The sequence below is a fragment of the Pogona vitticeps genome, chromosome 10 (assembly GCF_051106095.1).
Source record: "Pogona vitticeps strain Pit_001003342236 chromosome 10, PviZW2.1, whole genome shotgun sequence".
Taxonomy (NCBI): Eukaryota; Metazoa; Chordata; class Lepidosauria; order Squamata; family Agamidae; genus Pogona; species Pogona vitticeps.
In genome coordinates, this window is record NC_135792.1 from 9,858,111 (window position 1) to 9,878,185 (window position 20,075).

The 20,075-nt window shown below is 40.8% G+C and overlaps 1 long non-coding RNA gene across 1 annotated transcript; it reads left to right on the forward strand.

The window, feature by feature from the left end:
* Positions 1-514: 514 nt before the first annotated feature.
* LOC144584431 (uncharacterized) lies at positions 515-2,785 on the forward strand. The gene is made up of 2 exons (XR_013538662.1): positions 515-1,376; positions 2,347-2,785. It is a non-coding gene; the product is annotated as an uncharacterized LOC144584431 (long non-coding RNA).
* Positions 2,786-20,075: the final 17,290 nt, after the last annotated feature.

The window sequence follows — 20,075 nt, forward strand, 5'->3', positions numbered from 1 at the left end:
GAACACTCAGAAATGATTTACCACTCCCTTCTTCTGGGAGCGTCCTGGAACAGTGCAGCTTACCCAAGGCCACACAGACTGTCTCTTCCCCCAGGAAGCGCAGCGGGGAATCAAACTCCAAACCTCCGGCTCTGCAGACAGAGACCTAGATTAGATTGAATTAGGCATCCTTAAATCTCGTGAGACTACTGTAACATACTCTGAATAGAGGATTTGGAACAGCATTTTGTATGGCTCAGAAGGCCAATTCGAGAGTGACAATCCCTTCCACACTGAAGACAAATACAATCTGTCCCCTGTCCAGCTCCCTGATTTTGCTGCTTTTGTGATGTCCTCTTTGCCTCGGCCTGCTGGACAAGGGTCTCTTCAAATTGGGAGAGGCCATGATGTAATGCCTGCCTCCAGGCTGAACGCTCAGATGTCAGAGTTTCCCATCTGTTGAGGTCCATTCCTAAGGCCTTCAGATCCCGCTTGTGAATATCCTTGTATCACAGCTGTGGTCTCCCTCTGGGGTGCTTTCCCTGCACTAATTCTCCATACAGGAGATCTTTTGGAATCTGACCATCAGCCATTTTCACAAAATGCCTGAGCCAAGGTAGACGTCACTGTTTCTGTAATGTATACATGCTAAAAATTGCAGCTTGTTCTAGGACTACTCTATTTGGAACTTTGTCCTGCCAGGTGATACCAAAAATTTGTCAGAGATAACACATATGGAACATGTTCAGCTTCCTCTCCTGCTGTGCACAAAGAGTCCAGGACTCACTGCAGTACAGGAGTGTCCTCAGGACACAGGCTCTATAGACCTGGATCTTGGTATGTGCCATCAGCTTCTTGGTGTATGTCGACAGAGACCTAAACCACTGACTATACCCCTTGCTTACAGATGATTCACCTGCCTGAATAGTTGGTGCCTCCAAACCCCATTTATTGTTCAAAGGAAGGGAATAAATTTTTTAGAACCACAATCCAGGCAAGGTTTACAAAGATTAATCTTGTTTATGTGGGGAAGGATATCTGTTATCTCAAAAAGAACATGCAGGAGAAACATGCCGCTGCAACTGGGAATTGTCATAATGCCACTGTTTGCTTAATTGCTTTACTGCTGCTTTTATAATTAGTGCTATTAACTTGTCACGTATTGATAATAGGGATGACCCCCAAAACTGGCAGAAAGATGAATGTCTTCTAGAGGTCTCTTTTTTTGTTTTTTGTTTTTTTTGGTTATGGCTGATGTATTAATTCTTTTTTGCTTCTAGTGAGGTGACGTGTGAGATAAGCGCCGAAAAGATGGAGAGAAAATGCTGGTGTTTTACCAAGAGAAGGACAGGCATTCCTACGTGAGGATATTCTGTGATGAGCAACATAGAGAGCAGGTTGGATGGATGCTGGAGTTACTCTTTACGCTGGAAGAAAATCCATGAGACCTATTTTTCAGAACATTTTATCTTTTCAACAACATTGTAGGATGAGGCTAAGCTATTTGCAAGAGCTGAGCAGACCTGTTAATGATAAGACATTTTTGGAGGTCAATTATTCATAGGGTCCCTCTAAGGGTGCAGCTACTCTAGAAAGCAATGTGGGAAATGCTGCAGATTTGAGGTTGGGCTGATCTGCATTTTTCCCATTGTCTACATCACTGGTTCTTAACCTTGGGTTACTCAGGAGTTTTGGACTGCAACTCCCAGAAGACTTCACCACCAGCTGTCCTGACTGGGGTTTCTGGGAGTTGCAGTTCAAAAGCATCAGAGTAACAAAGGTTAAGAACCACTGGTCTACATGACACAAAGGTAAATTCGAATCAGCCTGAAGTTTTTCTCCTTCCAACTATAGTTTTTCTCCCCACCACTGGGACTTCTACTTAAAAAAAAAAAGACCCATTTCGCATTGGTTCAAGCATGTGATCATTTGAATCAATGCAGAAAAGCCACCACAGAAGCACACATGAAGGGAATGGCAAGCATATACTGTATATATATATATATATATATACACACACACACACTTGGGGCTGCAGGGGTGATGTTGTGAGTCAATGAAGTCCAACTCTGGCCTTGTCATGTCATGCCACTATAGTGTTTCTCGTATGTGGCATTACAAAGAGTTTCTGTATACTCCTTTGGATTCTATTTCTCGTTGTTTACTTTTCTAAGATTTTTATATTTCAAGGGTTTCAACCCTTTAAATGCATCATTATCTTGGAGTGAGCCAGGTCAGCTCCCATCCATTAGCAACCAGACCTGGGCTTTTAGCTCCAATCTGGGCTCCACATGAGTCTGAATTAGGAATATCGTGGAAGTTGGTGTACAGTCCTTGTTTATAACTCTTCTTTCTTTCTCCTTCCAGTGTTATCTTCATAAGAGCAACTCTGCGAGGAAAGGCTCAATGGCCACTTAAACCTGGATTTTTCAATTTTTGTTCCAAACAACCAAGCTCTATCTCCCTCCCTCATAGGCATACCTGTGGCCAAAAGAAACGGGTGTATGTTGGGAGGAGGTAAAATTAGGTTAGACGGATGAAGCCTCTGACTCATTAAAAGGCAGCTTCTTGTATCTCCATGTTGCTGTAATTAATGTGGCTTGTGAGTCTGGTGTGGCATCCAGTCCTGACTATAGTTACAGCCATCTAGGATTATGTTCAGAGCCCAGGTTAATGCACAGGAGTAATGTTTGTCAATTATAAAATGGTAGGGATGCTGCTTTGTTCATGCCTACAGCATTCCTATGGTTGCCAAGCTACCACTGCAGGCCCACTCATAAATGCATGGGTGTAATGAATACTGTAGCCCCCCCCCATCTGTGGGATCAGTATCTGCTGATTCCCTTATCCACTGGCTAAAAATACTAAATAACCACCCCCCCGAAATACCAATTCATATTATTTCCAGGGTGTGTTTACCAGAACTGGCCAATAGAGGGATCTAGACAGCCGCCTAGAGTGGTCGCAAAGACTGGATTGGCAGGGTATAAAATAAATAAATAAATAAATAAATAGATAGATAGATAGATAGATAGATAGATAGATAGATAGATAGATAGATAGATAGATAGATAGATAGATAGATAGATAGATAGATAGATAGATAGATAGATAGATAGATAGATAGATAGATAGATAGATAGATAGATAGATAGATAGATAGATAGATAGGCATCCTTCAGTCTCGAGGATAACAGTCTCGATGGTAACATGCTCTGAATTGAGGGGTGTCCTCTCCAAAGCATGAAGCCTGGGTAAAGTAATATGGAGGATAGGCTGTTACCCAACCAGCAAATCCCCCCTCTCCACATTGCTGAAATGGTCCAATGGAAAGGCAAGAGCCAATACAACTGGTTCCAGCAACGTCGCAAGAGTTTGCAGAATGACACAAACTATCTTCGGGATTCCAGCTCCGGATTTTGCCTCTAGTTTAACTCCTGAAGCCTTTTCCATCAGTGGATATAGCCAGAAGGCAGTGGAGGTTTGAAATTGGAGTTTTCCTTCTCCTAGATGGGGCTGCCTTCCATGGCTGATGAGCCCAACCTACCTGGCCTGCTCTTTAATAGTGCAGAAGTATGATCTGACCCTTAAAACTTTCATTCTCCACACAGGGCCAACAAGATGCCTTTGGGAACCCAAATATGGCACTGGTTTTGAAATAAAGAAAATGGCATTTCATCATATGCTGAATCAAGAAGAAAAGGTCCAGTTCTGCTTCTCTAGATAGATAGACAGATAGATAGATAGATAGATAGATAGATAGATAGATAGATAGATAGATAGATAGATAGATAGATAGATAGATAGATAGATAGATAGATGATAGATAGATAGATAGATAGATAGATAGATAGATAGATAGATAGATAGATAGATAGATAGATAGATAGATAGATAGATAGATAGATAGATAGATAGATAGATAGATAATCCAATGTATAGCATTCGATACATCTGTGTTTTTCAGCATCCACAGGGGAGACTTGGACCCAATCTTCCATGGATTCCACAGACCTACTGGAAGTATGTGATATCAAGTCTGTTCCAACCCCATCAGCCACACATGTTTTGGGGGATTTCACTTGGCCTCTTTCCCAAAGACACACCGGGGACTTGAACTCTCAAGTTTCAATGCCAGGGCACTCCAACCCACTGACCGATACCAGCTTGCTTATGTACAACCATTAAGAGAATTTCCTTCTCTTGTAGTATCCCGGGAGACTCAGTACCCCAGTTACTCTTTCACCTGTGCAGCACGCAAGACTGGCCTTAGAGTGAGAGAAATCCAGAGATGAATCTGTTAAGACAAATCTCCCCCACTATGTAATTACAGTAAAATTGCAGGCATGGTGCACTGATTACAGTTGTTTTGCTTGCTGAAGAGGGAATTTGAATTTTAAAATGCATTACACTGGAGGGTTCTTGCTGTGAAGGCTGAAAGAAGACAGGGAAGAGGGAAGGCAAAAAAGGCTTTTCCTCCACATTTATTGGAATGAACTGGAAATGTTCTCACTAAAATCACTTAGGGGACCTTTCAAAGTATGCTGTCTCCTTGTGTCACTGTCTGGATAGCTCAGGGAATTAGGTATCTTGCTGAGTAGCCAGAGGTTGGGAGCCTCTTTCTATGAGGTCCAGATTGAAGTGAACCAAAATTACAGGCTGATTTGGACGTAGAGCACCAAATTGGCACAAATTGTACTAGTTTTTTTAAAAAAAAATATGTTAAAAAGGAAACTTTAAAAGGACTGGTATGTAAATCCCCAAAGCCAGCGCTCTGAAATTCATCAAGTTTACTTCTCAGTTTATGATGGCTCCGAATTTCATGGGCATCTGTACAAAAACAAGCTAACACAAAAATATGGCCATTTTGGTTTTCCAATGTATGCTAGCAGGATGATGGTGACATGAAATTACAGATCAGTTGGGAGCTAGAGAACAACAGCTGTTGTATAGCTCTGTGGCTAAGGTCTTTGGCTGCCCCAAAGAAGCCAAGTCTACACAGAGAGCAGGCACAGAAGGACTGGCTATTTGTTAAACACACAGACACACAATGCCACAAAGCACCTTCTAATGCAAGAGTCCTTTGAAGTCCATGCAACAAAACAACAATGATGTCATCATTCTGCGCAATTTGCAATTTTGCTTAATTTGTGCAAAATTTGCTCTGCACGAGCTTTTCTACAGCTTTCTACATTTCTACTGCTCTGTCTTTGTTTTCTGTGTGCAAAATCTACACAGCTTTTTTCGAAAACGGGGATGACCACTCCTAAGGTTTATGAAAATGAAACAGTTTTAAGTTTTGAATGGGTTGTTTCCTCTTTTAAAACAACCCACCAGTCTTTCTGTTCTTCCTGTGTGTAGAATGCTTTTCTACTTTAGGAGAAAGAACATCAGTTTAACTCATATTTTGTGCAAATTTCAGAGACCTTAGAGGGGAGGTTTTTTTAAAAAAATTATCTCTCTTGGCTGGAAGCAAAGAATCTTGCATGACTTTCCAAATCCTTGGTGAGGGTGAGCTGAGATAGTCTAACATGACAGAAGAATATACCATATTTTTCGCACCATAAGACGCACTTTTTCCCTACAAAACAGGGGGGGTGGAAAGTCTGTGCATCTTATGGAGCGAAGAAAACAGATTATATTTTCCTGTTTTTTTCTCCTAAAAAATTGGTGCATCTTATGGAAAGGTGCGTCTTATGGAGTGAAAAATGTACTAAATAGTACATTTAGTTTGCTAAGCAGCATACATAGTAAGAAGGAGTGAAGGAGAGTTCTGTTTCTCCCTTCCTCTTCCTTCCCACCTGGTGTTCTACTATCATGCCGGTCTAGTTTGCTGGCTTGCTGTTCCAGGGTCATAGGAGGTGAAGTTCTGCCAAGGTTTATTGTAGGTTTTAATCAAAGCCAAAGGAGAATTCTGGAGTTTTCGCTCTTGCTTCTGGTTTGGTTCCTGAGTCTGCGTTGGGAAAGCTTTGCCACCAGCCTTAGGAACAGCAACAACTGAAAATTAGATCTGGAGAGCATATACGGAGAGGCAGCAGAGAGGTAAACATTTAGCATGGAGAGTATTTTTCTTATAAGAGAATGAAAAGAAAAAAAATTAGATTGCTGCAGTTGTACTAATTAAACAGGAGTGCAGAGCACAAGGTTTGATGGCAACAGATGTGTTTTCATACACCAGCAGTTCCACTGACTTACGATTTGACACTTGCTCCAGCCACAGGGTGTTATCTGCAGGCATTTGGAATTCACGCTGTTTGAGGGACCAATTAATTTGGCTTAGCCCCTCCCCTCCCCTGCATGAGTGTTTGGGATACACAGACAGGTCACTTTTACATCACGGCTGCTACACTATCGCCTAGTTAATCAGAGAGGACTGACAGCCTGTCTCTCATCCTGCGAGGTGTTCAAAGGACTGCCTTACTTATAGCACGGCTGATTCTTTAGCAAGAGAATGATGCTATGTTCCTATTACAGAGCGTGTAAGGAGGAGCAGCAAATGGCAAGCCCCCCCCCCCAATTGAAAGAGGCAACCAAAGTTTGGAAAAAGGTCCTTTTTTGGACTACAAGTCATAGAATCCCCCAGGGACCACGCTGACCAAGGGATTCTGGAAGCTTTCGGTGTTGCTTCTGTATACTGCATTTTAGTGTGCACTTCTTTAATCCTTTTTTGTATTTGTATATTTTCTGTGTTTAATATTGTGTTTTAATTGTCTTCTAAGCTGCCTTGGGTCCTTTATAAAGACAGAGGCAGGGTAAAAATATTTTAAAATAAAACAATGAGTCAAAAAGCATTTTTTCTTAGTTGGGGAAACTAATTAAATGAATTCATTAGATTGTTGAACTCATTAATAGTTAACCTGGTTGTTTTTAAAATGGATTGTGGTGCCTTACAGCTTTGAATTTTTTTTTAATGTGACACTTCTGTTCACCATCTTTCAGTGTGGTGTTTGTTGCATCCTTTTTAGGATTGATATACTTCTTGCTTTTAGCTTCAAATGTTGTCTTTCAATGATGTAAGCTACTTTGGGTCCTTAGGGAGAAAAGCAGGGTAAAAAAATGTTTGAAATAAATAAATTCATGCCAAAAGATCTACTCATAAATTAGCAATAATATTGTGTACCTGACAGAATAAATATTAAAAGGAACAGTGGGGCAAAGTCATCTAGTCACTCCCTATGCAGATGTATGATAAAATGCAGGAGGAATGTCCCTGGACTGGGTATAGACTGATTTGTTGATCTCTCGTTCCATTTGTAACTCACGACTAGGGAACATGTGGTCTACCAAATGTGGCTGGAGTGTGGCTCCCATTGGCCTCTGTTGACATAGCCAAGGCAAAGGGAATAAGTGAGCTGCAGGCCAATAATACACAGAAGGCAATCTTTTCTCCCAACCCTGCCTTAGAAGGAGCCATAGAAGTGTAGAACGAGGGAAATGTTCTCTAGCTGACTAATCCTTTCTGTAACTGAAAGCGTTAAGCTGTGCCTTACATTTGTTTCCTCTTCTGGCTGCGTGGAGTGAAATTACTGGAGGCCTTGCTCATTTCAAATCCAGTTGAAGAAGAAAATAACAGATGAATGCATGGAAATCCTTCTGGCGTTGCATCTGTGCCACAGTTATACTCACTTCAATGTGTAAGGTTGAGAAACATCCACAGCAGTTGACATGCCTGGAGGTCTCTCTCTCTTTCTCTCTCTCTTTCTTTCTCTGTGGAGTATGGCAGCAAAGCCAAACAGGAAATGTGTTAGGTAGTTAAATAATTGGCTGCCGCTGCATTTTGACATACTGCATCACTCCCCTCTAATTATGGTACATTTGTTCAGGAAAAAACAAACCAAGAAATTCTGGCTTTCACATTGCCCTCTTTACATGAGACAAATATAGGAGGAAATGGTTTTGAGTGAAATTACTGGAGGCTTTGCAGATTTCAAGTCCAGTTGAAGAAGAAAATAACAGATGAATGCAGAGTGTCATTTCCTGTTGTCAGGTGGTAGGAACAGAACAATCTGAGAGGAACCTCTGAGGGACTCGATGGGTACGTGGGGTTGAGCGTTCACCTACTGTGGTCTTCCGTTCCATGAGAAGTTAGGCTGACACCATCTCTGTTGAGTTTCTTAGAGGCAATTAAAGTTGTATTGTTTGAAAAGAGTCCTCTGTCTCCCTTTCTCCTCTTGCCTTCAAACTTTCCCAACATCAGGGTCTTTTCCAGGGAGTCTTCTCTTCTTATGAGATGGCCAAAGGATTGGAGCCTCAGCTTCAGGATCTGTCCTTCCAGTGACATAGGACTTTTAAAAAACTGGGTAATAAGGGATGACTAGATCTGATTTTAAAATAATGTTTTAAATCTGTTTTTAATAATTTGAAAATAAATTAAACTGCCCAGTTCCTTTGCTGTCACAAAGGTTTTCAAATACAGTGGTGCCTCGCTAGACGATGATAATCCATTCCACTGAAATCGCTGTTTAGTGAAATCATTGTCTAGCGAAAAGCATTTCCCCATTGGAATGCATTGAAACCTGTTTAATGCGTTCCAATGGGGAAGAATCATCATTATCTAGTGAAGATCGGCCATAGGAAAGCTGCTTTGTGAACCACCGATCAGCTGTTTAAATCGCTGTCTTGCGAAGCTTAGGTCCCGAAAACATCTGTTTTGCGAGTGCGGAGGGAGCTGTCAAAATTGTCATCTAGCAAAAATTGGTTTGTGAAGCAGGGACCAAACATTGTCCAGCGAAATTCCCCCATAGTAACCACTGTTTTGTGAATCGCTATAGATTGCAAAAAGTCAATGTCTAGCGAAAAAACTGTCATGCGGGGTAACTGTCTAGCGAGACACCACTGTATTAGAAGTGTCATTCTCACCAATTCTGTTCTGTACTGTCAGGGATTGTGGAAATCGGATGTGTTGATGTCGCAATGCTACACAACCAGTCGGGTCTGGGAATGTGATGTGGTCCAAAGCTGCAGCTGTATACAGAGCATGAGCATTTTTCAGCTTCAAAGCTTCAAGAAAAACAAGGAATAATTTTGGCTTAGCTGTTCTAAATAAAATGAGCTTTTTTTATTTCTTTAAAAAAATGAGGTTGCTGCTTAACATTCCAGAGTCTGTATGCATAGCCAGTCCTAAGGTTTTATTTGCCCACAAAGTTGGTTACAGCTAATACTTTTTGACTTTGCATGTAGTGCATTCTTAAAAGAATCTTTAACATGTAGCATTAATCACCAGTGACACAGTGTTAACCTTTTTGTAGCCTCCTTTAATTAAGGAAAATAAAGAGCTATGGAATGGTAAATTGCCTAAATTAATACTATTGACTGAGTGCTGATCTATCACCTTCATTTTATTTTTAATATTATACATCTGAAAGTTTCAGCAATTTATTAGCGGCTTTGAATATTAAAGCCCAAGTTTTCACATCACATTGTTCATCTTCATACAGAACCATGTGACAGTTTTTCTATCTTGAATGACCTTCTGTGCTTTATAAGTATCTTACCAAATGGAATTAAAATGTCACTCTTATGGTCAATATAGGTATCCTTCAGTCTTGAGAGATTACAATAACATGCTCTCTATGGAGGACTTGGAACAGCATCTAGTGTGGCTGAGAAGGCCAGTTCGAGAATGACAATCCCTTCCACACTGAAGACAAAGACAATCTGTCCCGCTGATACAAATACAACCAGCTCCCTAATTTTGCTGGTTTCGGGACTGCCACTTTGCCTTGGCCTGCTGGACAAATGTCTCTTATGGTCAATGATCTGGGAAAAAGCGACACTGAAAACCGTTTATAGATGTGTGGCAATTGCCACTTGAAAAGAGTGATGAATATTGTTCAGATGAAAACACATCTCAGGAGTCTTCTGGATGTTTTCTGTTTCTCTTGTTTCATTCTGCTTGGTCGTGAAGGAGCGCAGGGATTACCAACTGCCCAACTGCAGTTTGAAAAACCACTTTTAGAATCGTTTGGCATGAGTGTGTGTTTGTAGCCAACTTAAAAAAATGTAACAAAGCCATCATGCTTTCCACTTTTTTTGTGATCAAATCAATCTGCTTGTTGGTGCAGTATGCGCTGTCCCTTTCTGAAGCGCTAGCGCAACAGGGAGCAGGAGAAAATTACTGCCAATCCTCATTTTAGCACAACCTCAGAGTTGCCTGAATCATAATGCTCTTTTCTGCTTTGCATTTGGGCCAGGTTTGCTCCTAAGCATCACTCACACAAAATAAATAAATAAATAAATAAATAAATAAATAAATAAATAAATAAATAAATAAATAAATAAAGAAAGAAAGAAAGAAAGAAAGAAAGAAAGAAAGAAAGAAAGAAAGAAAGAAAGAAAGAAAGAAAGAAAAGAAAAAAGGAAAAAAGGCGCATGCTTCACTTCAATTCACTTTCCCCTCTTTACCTGCATATATCAAATTTCATATTTCTTCCCTTTTTCTTGGAGGAATCTCATTATCCTTCAGCTTTACCTACATCAGGGTTGCCCAATAGGAACTGATTATCTCTGTAATGAAGTTCAGCGGGGGTGCCTGGTATAATCTATTCTTTGAAACACTATCTTACCCTAATGATTTCTATGTCCTTATTTACTGCAATCTCTCTTGCCTCACTGGCTGCACCTTTGCATAATAATCCAAGTTTTCTGTAAGAGAGAATGAGAGAGAGAGAGAGAGAGAAGAGCACCGACTGATTTTCCCTTTTCATTACATTTGTAATTATAGGTATACATCACTATAACCACACCCTAGATTGGATAAGTGCAAACATGAGAAGAAATATTTGAACTGTGGGGAGAAAATGATCCTTCCTCCATTTCTTCTTGGATGAATCTCAAAACGCAAGGCTGAGACCTTGAAGTACTTATATTTTTCGACACCAGTTCCCGGAATCACACAGGCAGAATGTCCAGCAGCCGTGCTTGCTTGGGGAAACTGGGAGGTGTTGTCCAAAATAATTGTTCCAAGCTTTCTGCTGGATCCCAGCTGCACCATCCTGGGGACACATCTGCCATTTTTTCCTACTGGCACCCAGTTTGACAGCCCGGCCATGGAAAAGCTTGGCACCATCAAGGCAATTCTGTTCTTGCTGTGATCCCACTGATCCTGGCTTCATGGTGCCTGCGTAATTGACTGAGAGCTTATGGCTGTGACAATGGGGTATCTTTTGTGAAGATCTCATCTTCTGTCCTACGCCTCCACATTATGGCAAACAGTCTTTAGATCAAAGAAGGCAACTTTAGAGATAGACCTTAGGGTGGATGGGTCACAAGCTCTGTCCCTGGCTCTCTGGTTTAGGGAGCTATTCTTCAGGTCTCTACATTCTTAGAGATTAAAATGGATTTACTGTATTTTCCCGCATATAAGACTATACTTTTTTCTAAAATCATTAGACTAAAAATTGAGGGTTGTCTTATACATGGAACTAAGCTGAGGAGAGTACAAAAACAAGTGGAGGGGAAAAGCAGGGATCAAAGCGATCCTGCAGCGCTTTGCTCCCTTTCCCCCTACACTTGCTAAGCCCCACTTATTTTTCTTAATTTTGGTTTAGAAAAGTGGGGGGCATCTTATAGATGGGGGCATCTTATACATGGAAAAATACAGTCCAGCCCATGTCAAGGAGGCACAGTGAGGAACTGAACTCCCAACCTCTGGCTCCGAGCAATCTAATAATTCTTTTTTAACACTGCTAATTGTTTTCCAGTGGTGCAAGGGGATTAACTCTTTTTTTAAAAAATGTACAACACATGTCTTCCACCACTGAGTTGGAATCTCTTCTTTTAAGGACCCTTCATTAAATAAATAAATAAATAAATAAATAAATAAATAAATAAATAAATAAATAACATTCAGGCAGAGTTATCCACTTCACTTGGAAAGCTTCTGTTGAAGCATCTGTAGTGTCAAGAAGACCACTAACAAAATAACTTCTCTGGGTATCTTCTCAAAGAATTGAAAAGGATAAGAAGGACAAGAGTGCTCCCAATACTCCACTTAGTGTGAAAGAACTCTGCAAAGTGACCAGCTTTACCCTTGATATTATGACACTTTAAAGTCAAAGCACTGATTGCAGACTTGCATCGCTGATAAATGGCACAACGGGGAACCCTTTTTAACATGGTTGCCTAATTAGTGATTGTAAAGTGTTATATGATTTCAGTGCCAAATTTCTCCAAAAAATGGCAGCATCTCCAGCTTGGGTATACAGTGTTGGAGAGCCTGGCCACAGCACCCACAGCTTTGGATTCAGGGTTTTGATTGACCTTGAGCAACACCAAAGCAAAAGGTGTGGGGAGAGGGAATAGCTTGGCAAAGTGCATTTCTGAACATTTTGATATGCAGTTACTGTTTTTATATGGAAGGTAATGTGCATGCATTGTATGCTAGCTGCAGGATAAGAGCAAAGGTACGCATAACTGCATCACATTCTTCCTCCCCCTCACACATAGGCCTATCTCAACTCTTCATTGTCCTTCTATCTCTTTCATTTCCTCCTTCCCTCTCTTCTTCCCACCCTACAGAATTGTCCCTCCAGATACACGGTTCCTTCAAAGCTCCATGTTTGAGGAAGACTTTCAAATGAAGCCCCTACATACTTCCCAATCACAAATCACAAACCAATTTGCACCATGCAGAAAGAGGGAAGCATTTGTTAGAAAAACACAAACATAGTGCCCCTTATTCCCTTGGCTGAACTGTGTTTGTAAGCTCTCTGTCACTGTCTCTGTCTCTGTCTCTGTCTCTCTCTCTCACACACACACAACACACACACACACACACACACACACAGAGAGAGAGAGAGAGAGAGAGAGAATTAAAATGCTACTGACCCCATACTGAGAATGTCAACCTTCTATTTTAAAATAGCACTTCCAAACTATTTCACATTATCCACATTTTTGCTTGTTATTCTTAACAAGTGCGTTTGAATAACAAGATATTTCTTTCTCAAGAGTTCATCAACTCCCGCTGTTTTTCCCCCTGCTTAGAGTTATTATCCTCTCTCTGCAAATGACATGCAGTAATTGGTTGCTATAGAAGTCATAATGAGGTCAAAAAAAGAACGATTAAGATGATGACAGGTAAGGAATGTCAAGCAAGAACGGAGAGTGACCCTTTGCATTAAACCCTGTTCTTCATTAAAGGCCAACATATGGGGACAGGAGAATCAGTCAGCAGAATCAAATGGCATACTTTTTCCTGGACTGTACCACTCGTGTGGCTTGTGTTTCATGCTTGAACACTTACTCATGAATAAATCTACTGAGAGCAGAAAGTGAGCAAGCTGAGTTTTAGTCTACCTGTCCTTTCTCAGTTTCTTACAGTGAGGCTACACTAGCTGCAGGGAGCGAGCTACTGTAGCATAAGATGCTTTGAAAGGGCCAGGCTCTGGTTAGGTCATTCTAATCCAGCCCAGCCATTCCAAAGCCAATCTTGTGAAGTGTCTTAAATAAACTAGCCACCTCCATGATATTGGCAATTCTGTTCAGGACTACTTCTGATGAGGAGAGATGGGCACAATCTGTTGGTTTGGCAGTTTGTGCCAGTTCGTTTATCAGCTGAGCAGGTTTCGATGCTTCAAAGACCCGCCTGCTCCAGTGGATGCCCACTTGGAGGCATTAGCCTGGCTTTCTTGCCCTGCCTCCTCTGGACGCTGCCCCTGAGTGGGTGCCTGCTGGAGGAGGTGAGGCTTTGAGGTAGTGGACACCTGTTCAGCTGATAAACAAACCAGCATTAAGCACTGAACTGGTGGTTCATGCCCATCTCTGATTTAGTGAACCCATGAGGTAAGCCAATTGCAGTCATATTTAAAGTTGCCCTCAATTCATAGTCCTCTTTGTACGTAATCTGAAGACCTGTAAACAACATAAGCAACTTTCTTTTCTTTCCATTATTAATTATTATTTCTAATTACTTGCTACAATTACTGTACTTGTCACCTTTCTCAGAGAAGTTGAAGATGGTGTACATGGCTGTTCTTCTCCGCACATTATCTTCACAACACCCCTGTAAGGTCAGATCAGGCTGAGGCTAAATCAACTGCTTCCATGGGTTGGTTGGTTGGTTGGTCATCTATCTATCTATCTATCTATCTATCTATCTATCTATCTATCTATCTATCTATCTATCTATCTATCTATCTATCTATCTATCTATCTATCTATCTATCTATCTATCTATCTATCTATCTATCTATCTATCTATCTATCTATCTATCTATCTCTGTCTGTCTGTCTGTCTGTCTGTCTGTCTGTCTAATTTAAAAACAAATAAATATTTTTAATATGTTTTAAAATTTACTTACTTACTTACTTACTTACTTACTTACTTACTTACTTACTTACTTACTTACTTACTTACTTACTTACTTACTTACTTACTTACAAGAGAGCAATTTCACATGTGGGAAATTTCCATCAGGACCATGGCTATAGGAGAAAAGGATTGGGTTGACTCAACATTATATGCAAACATGTCACAACAGGGAATTAAAACATGGAAATCATTCCCAACCTGATAGCAGACATTTCACTGGGGCAATTTGCATGAAAGCCATCTTCCATATCTTCCGTGTTTTCAGAGGAATTATGCATACAAACAGGTGGTGGTATGCATGAATTCCTGCAGCTGGAGATGAGAAGGCAGCCAGACAATTGTCAGTGATACGAACTAAAAATTTGTAAGGAAGCTAAGTTTAAATTCTCACTCCCAGTTCCCCACCAAACAACTGATGGGCATGGCATGATGGCCACTTGGCTGACAGGGCTCTGTGGTGCTCATGCAAACATACATTGTTGAGGACTTATGACTTTTATAATAAGTGAACATTCACGATCCTTGTTTGGGCTCTTCCTACATGTTTCTGTTCTCTGGCCTTAAGGTCAAGAGAGAAGCATCCGTGTGAGACCATCTGAGCATGTTCCCCAACTGAGGATGTTGGTAGCAATCCTGGCTGCAGGACTGTGATGATCTGGAAGATTTTTATTTTGTTTTTAAGCACCAATTTGTGCCAGAGATGGAAACTTCTACTATATTTCTCAATCCCAGGAAGGTAGAGGTTCCCGAACTGAGAACCTCTGGCAAAAATGCCATGTCAATTGCATGTCTAGGATGAGGCCTCTTCTCTGTGGCTTGTCTTCTAGCTGCAACACATCCTATGATTACAAAGACCTGTCGGAGAGAAAATAATAATAAAAAGAAAAATCAGGGAGAGTTTGATGACCCCAAGTACAGAGCAAGAAAAGAGATAAAAAATTCATGGAGCAAATCATAGGTTTAAAGTTCCCCCATGGTCCCACTTCCAACGTAAATGAAAATCAAGCGGTATGATGAATGCTAATAGAATGTTTCGGTTATTCTAAACTAGTGGGCAGGCTGTACTTATAATGTGCAAAGTGGGAATAGACGCTCATAAGCACTAAAACCATTCTTCTCCTTTTTGTTTTTGTTTTTCCTTTACATTGCAGTCCTTTACACCTCTGCTCAGAAGTACATTCCACTGAGGTAAACAAGGCTTACACCTTAACAAGAAGGCCAAATTGGAGGGCGTAGGTGGGTAGGTCTAATCTGATAGGACAGTTTTTTTCCTACTAATGGTAGAGGTACCCTGCCCTTTTGGAAAAACAAGAATCAAACTGACTTTTCCCTCTTTAAAGCCTGCACTGGATGAGAATTTTGTATGTTCTCTATTGACCTCATGAAAATAAGACATTTCTCTTGGTGATGGTGTCTCCAATGTCATTTGTCTTCATTTTCCTTCTCAAGAGTGCTCTCAGTCAGAGCTTGAGATGTGACTTTTTTGGGCGCTCCCACCCTGTCCCCAGTCAGCTCTGAGATTTGTAGGCTCAAAATGTAACTTTTCCCAGCTCTGCATCCCATTCATCTTTGTTGCCCGTCAAAACAAAGCTGTGTGTGAAAGCCAGCCCCATCACATCTAGTAAATGTTGAACACATGCTTGCTGATCACCTTTGATGGGGATTAGACTGAAGAGCGAGTGCAGTTCTCCATCAGCGGCAAGGTCACCTGCTCCATATGTCTGCTTTCATTGTCAATAACATGCTCACATTTCACAAGAACATTAGGGTAAATTAACCTAATTATGTATGACAGGTAATTTTGAGTGTGAAGGAAGTGTTGAGGGACTCAAGATTTCCTAACGAAATCCCATTCTACTCTTATCTTGCACCCGGAGAGCCAAATATGTCAGCATGTGGAAGACACTCATGTCAATGACTGGCAGGAGGCACGTTAGGGAAGATGACTGAGCAAAGAGAGGGTCATCCAAAGTTGGACCATGGAAGAATGGGACAGATTGCTAGAGGAGTTCAGGATTCCTGCCAGCATCTCGATGAGGAATGTTGCATAGCAGAATCAAAGCTGGAAAAGTTAGATCTTTGGACTACCACTCCCAGAAACCCGCAGCCAGCCACTTCTGAACATTAGTACTATTTCAACTCTCTTGATTTTAACAGGCACAGAAACATGGAGCTTAGCCTTCTGCTTTTCTCTAATCTACAAAGCAGTGTTTTCTTCCTTTCTGCTGTTTTTTTTTAAGGGTCAAACTGGGCCTTATTGATAGTCTGCCATGAGAAGCTGAAATCTGTTAATGTTCTTGAGACATGGTTTTTTTTTTAAAAATTATTTTTTAATATAAGGGATGACAGAAAGGAAAAGGGAATTGGAATTGATGAGGAAGAGGGGAGACAATAACATATTTCCATCCATTCTGTACCTATTGCCATATCAAGATTTTAAGTTATTCTATTTACTCTTTTCTGCCTTCTAGATTGAGTTCTCATTTCAATATATGCTATTCATAAGTTGCCTGTTGATTCAGTCCACTTGTTAAATAGATCCCATCTTTCTGTTGCCTTTTGCAAGGGATAGTCCTTCAAGACTTCTGTTAAAATGTCCATTTCGGCTATTTCCCGTATCTTTTCAATAAGATCTTCTTGTTTCGGTACCGTTGGTCTTTTCCAATTTTTAGCATATAGAATTCTGGCTGCCGTAACAATATATATAACTATATAATCCTTTGACTTATCTATATTTTTAGGTATCATACTCAATAAAAACAGTACTGGGGTTAATGGCACCTTACAGAGCAATATTTGTTCCAACATAGCATGCACTCTTTTCCAATATTGTTTCGCTACTCCACATGACCACCACATATGGTAATAGCTTCCCACTTGTGTTTCACATTTCCAACACTTATTTGATACATCTGTATACATTTTTGACAATTTTTCTGGGGTCATGTGCGACCTATAAAACATCCTTTATATATTCTCTTTAAAGTTCACCGATCTTGTAAGCTTTATGTTATTTTGCCATATTTTCAGCCATTGATTGATATCAATATTATGCCCTATATTTTGTGCCCACTTATTCTTGACACATGGTTGAAGCAGACTTTCATGAGTGAGGAATTATTTGCAGACAAAGCCCAAGTTTCCGTTTTGAGCCACCATCATGAAGCTGACCTCCTTTCATTTAAGTCATGCCTGTAGAAGGATGATGATGTCATCCCAATCTTCCCTTCTGTGCTGGCTTTAGCATTGGCCCATTTAGGCCAATATTATCAATTCTGACTGGCAGCAATGACTTCCATAGTTTGAGAAAGCATCCTTTCCCAGCCCCACCTGGAAATATCTATCACTCCTGGTTGATTTCTCATCCAAATGATCAGACCTAACCTTGTTTAACTTCCGATACCAGACAAAATCCGGTGTATTCCACTGCTTTATTACTTTCATGACTTACCATGTCAGCTGTCTCGCTCTCTGCCTGGTCTGGCCTTGCCCAGTCTGTGTTTTTGGGAAACTGATGTAATTTGACTACACAAATTATGTTGAATAGTCTCATTTTCTTCAGCAATTTCATCTGCTGTTTTCCAAAAGGATAGGATGTGTCCTCTCCATCCCAGCTATTGTTGCATTGTTTTTGATCTGGGAGGGTATTTCTCCAGCAGTGCAAACTGTCTACCTCTGCCCCATGTAGTGCTACGTTGCACTAATAATCATGCACCAAACAAAAATTCTGTAATCTAACCTTATCTTAAACAGTTTCAGCGATGGCAGTATAATTACTTCATCTAGGCTGCCTAATCCTGTGCCTTATCTCCCTTGTGGGAAAACGGAAATATTTTATGATAGCTCAGGCAGTGACAGTGGGGAGGAGAGATAAAGGATAGGAACTATCCTATGTTTGTTTCCCGTATTTCTCCAGAAGGCGTTATTTTGGTGGATTCAAAGGATGGACATTGATAGTGCACTTTTTGAGGGGTAAATCAGGCAATATTAAAGATTGTTTCCTTCCGTTAAGGTGGACAGATTTTGAGCTTGTTCTTCTTAGATGCCTTCCTCCTCTTTAGAGAAGGGCACAAACCAGCAAAGTTATGAATCAGGCTGGCTTGTGGTTTGTTGCCACGAACCACAAACTACCCTAAACACGATACGATAAACCTTTATTGGCATTAGGGAGTAACTCAGGGGAAATAGATAAAATCAACATTAATGAGGAAGTACAAAATCATGAGAAGTAATACGTATTATCCGGAGAATGGGGTAAGGAGAATTCAACATTAAAAGGCAACAGTAAGTTTCAAAATTTCAGTTAAATAGGTGGCAAACTACCCTAAACACTGGAAAAAGAAACTGGTTTGTGATTTGTATCCCCAACCCCCCTGATTTGTGCCTGGGGAGGAGGAGAACCTAACACCCTTCCCCCTTTTCACCCTTCACCTCCCTCCCACCTCTTGCTGCCTCCTCCTCCTCTTCCTCCTCTTCCTCTGCCATCCAGACATAATGGAGGGCCACTGTCTCTGCAAATGCACAGGGATAGGTTGGTGCATGTGGAGAGATGGCCCAGTTCCTGGAAGAGATGCTAGGCCACTGTCTCTGGAGTTGGCAGCGATGGAAGGAGGAAGCAGCAGGAGCAGGTGGCACTACGATTGAGTGGCTTCTGAAATGTCCTATTGTTAACAGTGCTGCTCACCTCTGATCTACCCAAGGCTGTGCCTTGTTTTAAGTGAGTCAATCCATCTCGTATCTGGTCTTTTTTCTTTTCCTGCTGTTTGAAAGCAGCAAAATATAAGTGCAACTGACAATGAACTGTTGATTCTGCACTCCAGTGAGTGGGTAGCCATATTTGGGTACTGAACACCCATTTCCTCAAATTAAGGTGCATATTATTTAAAACCAGCAAGGTTGCTTCACCACAAGAGGTAAGGTGCACAGACCCTGAATCCTGAAGTTGTGCATTTTGCCAAAGGGACTGCATGGAGATCCCCTACTGATAGGGTTTCCATGGTCCCAAACCTCTCACACCAAGAAGCTTAAAAGGCAGAACGGAAGTAGAGTAGGACCTCCATATGTCTGAGATCAATATCCACTGATTCACTTATCTACTTCCTGAAAATACTAAATTTAAAAAATCCAGAAACACACACATTTCCAGGATGCATTTACAGAACTGGCCACTAGAGAGAGATGGAGACCATGTAATGTATAGCATTTGATGCTTCTGAATTTTTTTGGAATCCATGTGGGGGGACATGGAAACAATCCTGTGCAGATATCGCAGTCCTGCTGTGTGTGCCGTCTTTTGCATATCAGCTACAAATAGAACATAAGGGAAATTAACCAGGCTAGATACTATCCTGAAATGACTTGATGGTTACCTGGAGCTCCTGACTCATTTCCGTATTTGTTGCTACTTGTTCCACGTGGTAGAAAGAAACAGTTACATAAGATCCAGATGATTTTGTTATATGGGCATCGGAAGTGGAAATGTAGATTTAAGATATTTGCGAGTCTTCAGTGAAACGACGTGCCTTTTCTCTCTAAAATTCCAGGTCTATTTCCTCCATTTTCAGTTGCTTTGAAAACCTGATTAAATAAAAAGTCTCACATCTTTTTCTTTCTTTCTCCAATTACTTTGGAATAATTTGACAGCGTTGCCCTGCTTAATTCTGTTTTTATTTTTATGCACCTGAGCATTTTCATTCCCTGAATTACTGCCAGTGGTTCGGAATTTTAGATTTCTAGCTCAAGAAGAAGAGGAAAAAAGTCAAAATATTTACACAATAACTGG